General features: G+C 38.6%; 1 long non-coding RNA gene across 2 annotated transcripts; it reads right to left on the reverse strand.

Moving 5' to 3' along the window:
* Window positions 1-6,598, reverse strand: LOC124173235. Of its 2 annotated transcripts, none has more exons than XR_006868467.1 (7): window positions 6,471-6,598; window positions 1,265-1,372; window positions 936-1,158; window positions 720-791; window positions 413-487; window positions 207-274; window positions 1-96 (listed from the first exon to the last, which is right to left on the reverse strand). It is a non-coding gene; the product is annotated as an uncharacterized LOC124173235 (long non-coding RNA). The 2 variants fall into 2 exon arrangements; XR_006868466.1 differs by having other exon boundaries at window positions 615-791.
* Window positions 6,599-6,855: the final 257 nt, after the last annotated feature.

Here is a 6,855-nt window from a genome sequence, read left to right on the forward strand (position 1 = left end):
AGGAATAATTGGTTGACTCACATAAATAGGGCATTGCGCCTCCATCTCCCCGTTCAAAACAACTGGTGTTTCCTCCAAATGCACTGAATCCGTTTCCTTACACATGAAAGAAACAAAAAGGAGACATTTTACACTAATGTTTTTACAAATGAAGAAGTGGGATAAGTAACAAAATGAAAATTTTGTTATATAAATCTGCTATTCACCTAGGTTCTGTATTCACCTGTGACAGTTTTGACTGTGGAGACCCGTCCTCCACAGATGCATCAGCATCCTAAAATTGGGAAAACTTAATTAATGGGAATGAACCATGTTTCCACATAAGGAAAAGGTAGAATTTGGGTGATTAGCATGGACTAAAGTAAGTATCCCTCTAGTCTTATTATCAAGTGAGAACAAATGGTTGACTCACATAAATAGGGCATCCACCTCCCCATTCAAAGCAACTGGTGTTTCCTCCATTCCAACTGAATCTGTATCCTTACCCCTGAAAGAAACAAAGAAAAAAGACATTGTTAACTTATGTTTGTTCAAATGAAAAATGAAGAAGTTCAATAAAATCCAAGCACTTGTTCACAGCTCTCCTCTTCTCTTTCTGCTGTACATTAACTCACCCGAGGCAATGGCGATGGCGAATGGCAATATCCCGGCGAAAATTAGCTAAAATTAGCACTTTAACTTTCAATGTCACAATTTGAAACAGTTCTTCCTTTACCTACCCCGCGGCGTCTGAGGTAGTTGAGACTCCAATCCCTGGTCGTAAGTAAGAGGATTATGTCATCCATGTTTCCCTAACAGAGTATAAAGAAACCCAAAGTCAGATATTTGCTTATATTGATTCGGGAAAGTTATAGGTTGATTTCGGATGATTTCCATGGCGTGCAATAGGTACTTTTCAAGTCTAAGTATCAAATATAAATATAGCATTAACTCACAGATTCTCCGACATCTGCCTCCTGCTGGTGAACCTCGACTCTGTCCTAAGGTATGAATGAAGAATGAAGTAAGACGTTTGCAACGGCTGTTTGTATTATTTGAAAATGGTGGAGTGCAAACTGGGCGATATTCAAATACCCTCTCATCTATATCTATTTTTTATCGAAGTTCTATTATCAATACATGCCGCGCCAACTTCTTTGTACTGGCACCTTCAGAGCTCTGAAAAGGAAAACGGAAAATTACAGGGCGTAAAGTAAAAAAACTTAATGGGATATGAGAACTGTCCTATTTACAAATAAAAAGTGTAAATAATTCATTGACTCACATGCGGGAGATTTTCAGTCTCCACCTCGAGGAGAGCTGAGGTGGTACATGATGGATGCCGAGGAAGCGATCCATACGACTCTCCTACCTCTTCCGATGTCTCAGCGTTCTAAAAAGGAAGAAATAAGTGTCAACGGGGATAGCGTAAACAATTTTCCACTACCAAAAACGACGAAGTATATTTATGAGAACATGAAAAATAATATGTCTCGACGGAGGACGACCCGTCACTTACCCCGACATCATCTCTCTCCCCATCCACCCGTAAATCCATCCACCTAGTAAATAACCCGTAGACTCGTCACTTACCTCTTAATTTCTGTCGTCATCCACCCCGCATGCCTCCTCGAGGGATAACCCAGAAGGGATTACCTCTAACCCGAGGCATGCAAGGCTCTCTTGTATTTCTTCAGGGGAGTTCCTACACTGTGCCCCGAAAAGGTTTAATATGAAGTGCTCCAGGTATCGGAATAAACCATTCGCAACCAGCTAAGTTATTGCCCGGGAGCACTTCTCAATGGTTTTTCAAACACGAAAGGGTGAACATGTTGGATGTGGCGGACCATCTGTGTTTGGTACATTTTCCACAAATAGGGCAGAGCTTCGGTGAGCCTCTGCCCTTGGTGGTCTTAGATACCATCCTTCTTTTACGATCGATATTCATGTCCGCATCTCTACAAATGGAAGAATATTTATTTAAACAGGCACGAACGTTTGCAAAGGAGAAGCAAAAAACTACACATGCCTCCCCGAAAATAACAATTCATAATTAATTAAGCTTACTGGAAAGGAAAGGTATGTTCGTACAAATTGAAGTTAAACACAGGAAATATCCAAATGTGAACTTTTCAAAATTTACTTTAAACTCATGGGAGGAAAGAAAAGGTGTCACAGTGATACTCATGGACTAGGTTAATGCCTAAAAAGTTTAAAGTCCCTTCCTTCTTATGAGAATATAGAAACAAATGTAATGCTGAACAAGCCCTGTCGGCGGCTACATATAGTCCATAAAGTATGCCAATAAATAAGTTTTAGCCATGAGGGAGAGTGATAAAAATAAATGGATACAAGAGACTGGACTAACACGGCCAATATTTCTTACAAGTCTAACATTTTGGACTCAAAAAATCGACCAGCAGATTCCGATTCTCAAATTTGAACACAAATAGAAATACCGTACGAGTAACAATATTTTCATAAGGAAACATCACTTGATTGATCAAAACAATAATGTTCATAATAAGGCATAAAATCTTGAAAACGGATTGTTTACGTTCGGAAAGGAAATATTTATAGTGTTACCATCCATAGCATTTGTAATACGCTGGCATCAATTTCATACTTTGAATTGCTAGTAGAAAAATATTACATTATAGTAATGTCTATATGAAGTTATTATTCCTCATTACACATTATTGCTTCACCTAACTTGCACCACCAAGCTTTAAATCTGCAGTTACTAAAACCGTACCAGAGGTTTGACCAACTCAGCCAATATTTGTTACGAGTTATATGTTTTGGACGGACAATTTCATTTCTTCTCTAATGCACAAGTAGTTGATTCATAATTATTATAATATTTAATTCTAAGCAGACATCACTAGCCTGTTTAAAACACTAATCTTTCTCCTTCAGTCAACACTATCCCTCTTGATGACACTTTGTATACAATCGAAGGAAAACATTCATACAGCTACCAACCATTGTACATGTAATACATTTGAATTCGTTCATTTAAAGTTTATTATAAGAGAGGGCTTTATAGTCCTAAATTTGCTGGTTATAACAAAGACGACATTATTATCATTATTATTTAGGTACCTGGCCACCCAGAAAAAAATTGGGGCTGGGGGATGTTGGTGATGCTGGTCCCCGTTTGTTTAGATTTTGTGATCTTCAAGCGTGGTATCTGGAGGGATCCTGGCCCCTCCAAAGATTAAGTAGTACCTCTAGAATATCTTGGGGCGGGAAAAACATACAGTCTCCTCGGATTTTGATGCGGGCATGGTACACAGAGACCCAGTAGCCACTCTGATGTAGCAGACATAAATAGGGTAGTTTCCTTCATCAAAGAAAACAGAAGGCATTGATTGCAATCCGTTACCCACCACTAGTGTATTCATAATACACTAATTATTTGGTTTTTGAAATACCGGTTTAGACGAATGGCAAGGGTCAAATTTTATCCTCATTTGAAATAGGCCAGATTGGCTCCCATGCGATTCCACTCCACGTGACGTCACAGGGACCTAGTTTCTACAGGAGAGGATAGGAGTTATACATCGCCCGAGGTTACTAATGCATGCATGAGGCACAGAGCTCAGGGAAACATGTCTTAATAATCACCCATTAAAACTGGCTAATTTCGGAAAGTTTTCTTCGTTTGATAAGGTATTAATAAACCTTTTTTAAGCCAAGCGCTACCAGCCAGCAAGGTACTCAGCTACCCGCTAGCATCCTGCGTCCTATCAGTGCTGAGAGCCTTGACCAAGGTCACCTCACAAGGCGGGAGGGGGAAACAGAAATGCGTCATACGAACTTTTCCCATCATTCCTACTTACGCCTCGCGTTTTCGCGTGATTAAAATTTTTCACTTTTCATGTAATCGCAAAAAATAGATATCGCCATTTAAAAATCTAAAAGCATGAAATACGTACTCCAGGAGTAATAAGCTTTCGATTTAGGCAATAAAAAAATAATAGGAAACCACCCTATTGAAGGAACTTCATCAGAGCTAAGGGGGCTCCCCCCCAGATTTTCTAGTGGGACTACAGTGCTCCAGGGGGGGGGGGGCACTATGCCCGAACTATGAATATATTTATTAATCCAAGTTTCAATTTAATATTGATATAAAAAAAGGAATTGCTTTTCTCTTCAAATGAAAAAAATGATTGGATGCAGATGTACATTAATGTAGTAATATTATTTACTCAAAGAAATCAATAAAAATAAAAAATAAAACATTTTAAAGCCCGACTCATCCGTGAGGCCATAGAAATAAAGAAAAACAAGAACAACTACAATAGGGACTGATACGGGATTAAGAATCAGCAATACTTGGAACCCAGTCATCCGCAACATTTCGTTATCTTCCCCCTCCAGTCCTAACTCCCCACACCCTCCGCCCACCCCTCCCACCTGAAATATAAAAAGGCAGCATAAACCCAATCCTAACATTATTCCCTTGAAAAAGTGACCAGCAGTTGGTCGCGAAACGTCGGGGCTATCTCCATCACGACACGCGGCATACACCCGTATGTGACTTATTTTAATCATCATGAGCCGCGAAAGCTTCAATCAAGAAACTTGCCGAGCAGTTTCAAAAATAAATACAGTGCTGTGTGTAATTAATACAGAAATAGATAGTAAATACAGAAATCACCAGGGTCAAATAATTTTTCTTGCAAAAAATGCATATATAGCAAATAGGATTGCAGTTAGAGTACCTAACATTTCTAAGCTGCCATAAATACATAAGTATAAGTGCTACAATACTGATTATGAAAAACATTTAAATATTTAACATAAAAAATGTGTTCGGTAAATAAAAAACATAATATTCATTAAAAGCTTTGAAAAAAATATATCATATAGGTCAACCTTGAAACATTGAATAGAACCTAAGTATCACAGTAAAAAATTATTAATGTACAAATTGATACAAATGCATTATACACTTACAAGCAATGGCATCTGATGGGAATAAGTCAACTTTTGGGCATCTGATATTACATATCCCAAAAATCATCATCATCTATGGACCCCAGAAAAATTATCCGATTTTGGTGATCAGGTGGGCTTCTGTGGTCACTACTTAAAAAGTTCAGGAGAGAAACCACCCTCTCAGACGCAACTGAATCACCTACTATAGCCAAGTACTTCATTGGGACCTCATAAATTCCAGGGAAGGCATTTCTCATATCCTTCCAGAATTGTATTGGATTCGATAATCTACTCAGTAAGGGTGTTTCAGGTATAATTTAAATTCTGTGGGTAAACTCCCATCTTGGGGACCAGGAATCGCATGTAAACTTTCTGCTGCCATGGTATCATGTACTGACCATAGGTTACCTGTAATTTGCTGGTTGGTAACTATGGGGGGACTAAGGGACCACTGACTCCTCAGTGCGGCCTTAATATCCTTGAATTATTCACTGCTTTTACAGCATTAATTGGTGATTTGGAATGTATTTTTTTTAATGGGGGTGTAGGATTGTGGCTGCAGCTAAAAGAGAGTTTTCCTCAAGGGGGTCCAATCTCAACCTAACTCCTTCCCTCAATTTCTGATGGAGCTCACCTACCACAGAATCATTTACATTAATTTTTGAGAGTGCAATGCATATAGAATTCCACATCAGAATCACCAAGGTGCCACTGATATACTTATATCCTGATATGTGTTAAGTGGAGGCCTAAAAAGGTGCTAAAATCTTTACAACATCTCCCATAATCTCCAACTCTTCTGCCGTTGGCATAGGAGCATCCCCGTGGGATGAGGAGAGGAGTATTTTACGCACCATTGGTAACAGCAATGTGAATCTTTCGATACAGTAAAATGTATGGTTCCATTTGGTGGGAACCTCCTGCTTTAAATTTAAGTAAACTCTCCTTCCCACCTTCTTCTGCTCCTCTCTTAAGTGGTCTTGGGCCACATTACTCTGATTAAAGTAAGCCACAATTCTTTTAATTTTCTCAATCACTTCCACCGCTTCTTCCTTAGCTCCCAAAGCTTTAGTCACGACCAGGTTTATGTTGTGTGCCATGCAGGACACGTACCTCCCGATAGGGAATTAGTAGCCTTGTAGCCACAACAATATTATAAGCAGTGTCAGTGGTTAATCTAACAATTTTTTCTTTCGTCAATGCTCCATCCGCACATCATATCCTTCAGATCACAGCACATATTGAATGCGGTGTGGTGTGGAGTAAATTGCTTTATCCCAAAAATCATAGATACCATAGTGAAGCTCTGTTCATCTGTGATGAAAAGGAAATTGTGCCACAGTTTCAATAGAAATGTATAATTTCATAGTACAGACATTTTGATTAGAAGAGTAAGAGATGATTACATCTTGTTAATATGGATCCAATGACTAAAGTTCTAGTTACTATTATAATAGCCTCAATTTGTAAAAATTCATCTCAACGACTCAACAATTATTTATCACAACAATTCACCGCAAAATTGTTGGTAGATTATGGCTTACCAATGCTAAGTCCAGTCAATACGATGAAGTTCATAACAGTTGCTGCATCCATAGTGAAAGAAACCCTCTTCACATATTGCACTGCCTGGCGAACAATGCTGTGGACAGCTTCATATTTTTGTGACAGCACCCTCTTAATCTATAATATGAAAAAATAAGAGTGTATTAGTGCGGCATATATACTACTGCACAAAATGGTGACAAAGAAGACCCTAAAGTTTTTCTAAAATAGTGCTAAACAGATTGGAAGTGTGTACAAGTGAGACTGGAAGAACACCAAACAGGATTCATGAAAGGCTACTAATGATCAGATACTTATTGCTGCTTCAAAATACTGGGAATTTAATAAACACTTCCTTGGGTATCAGTCCATCTTATAAAATCA

Source organism: Ischnura elegans (assembly GCF_921293095.1).
Source record: "Ischnura elegans chromosome 13 unlocalized genomic scaffold, ioIscEleg1.1 SUPER_13_unloc_4, whole genome shotgun sequence".
NCBI classification, from domain to species: domain Eukaryota; kingdom Metazoa; phylum Arthropoda; class Insecta; order Odonata; family Coenagrionidae; genus Ischnura; species Ischnura elegans.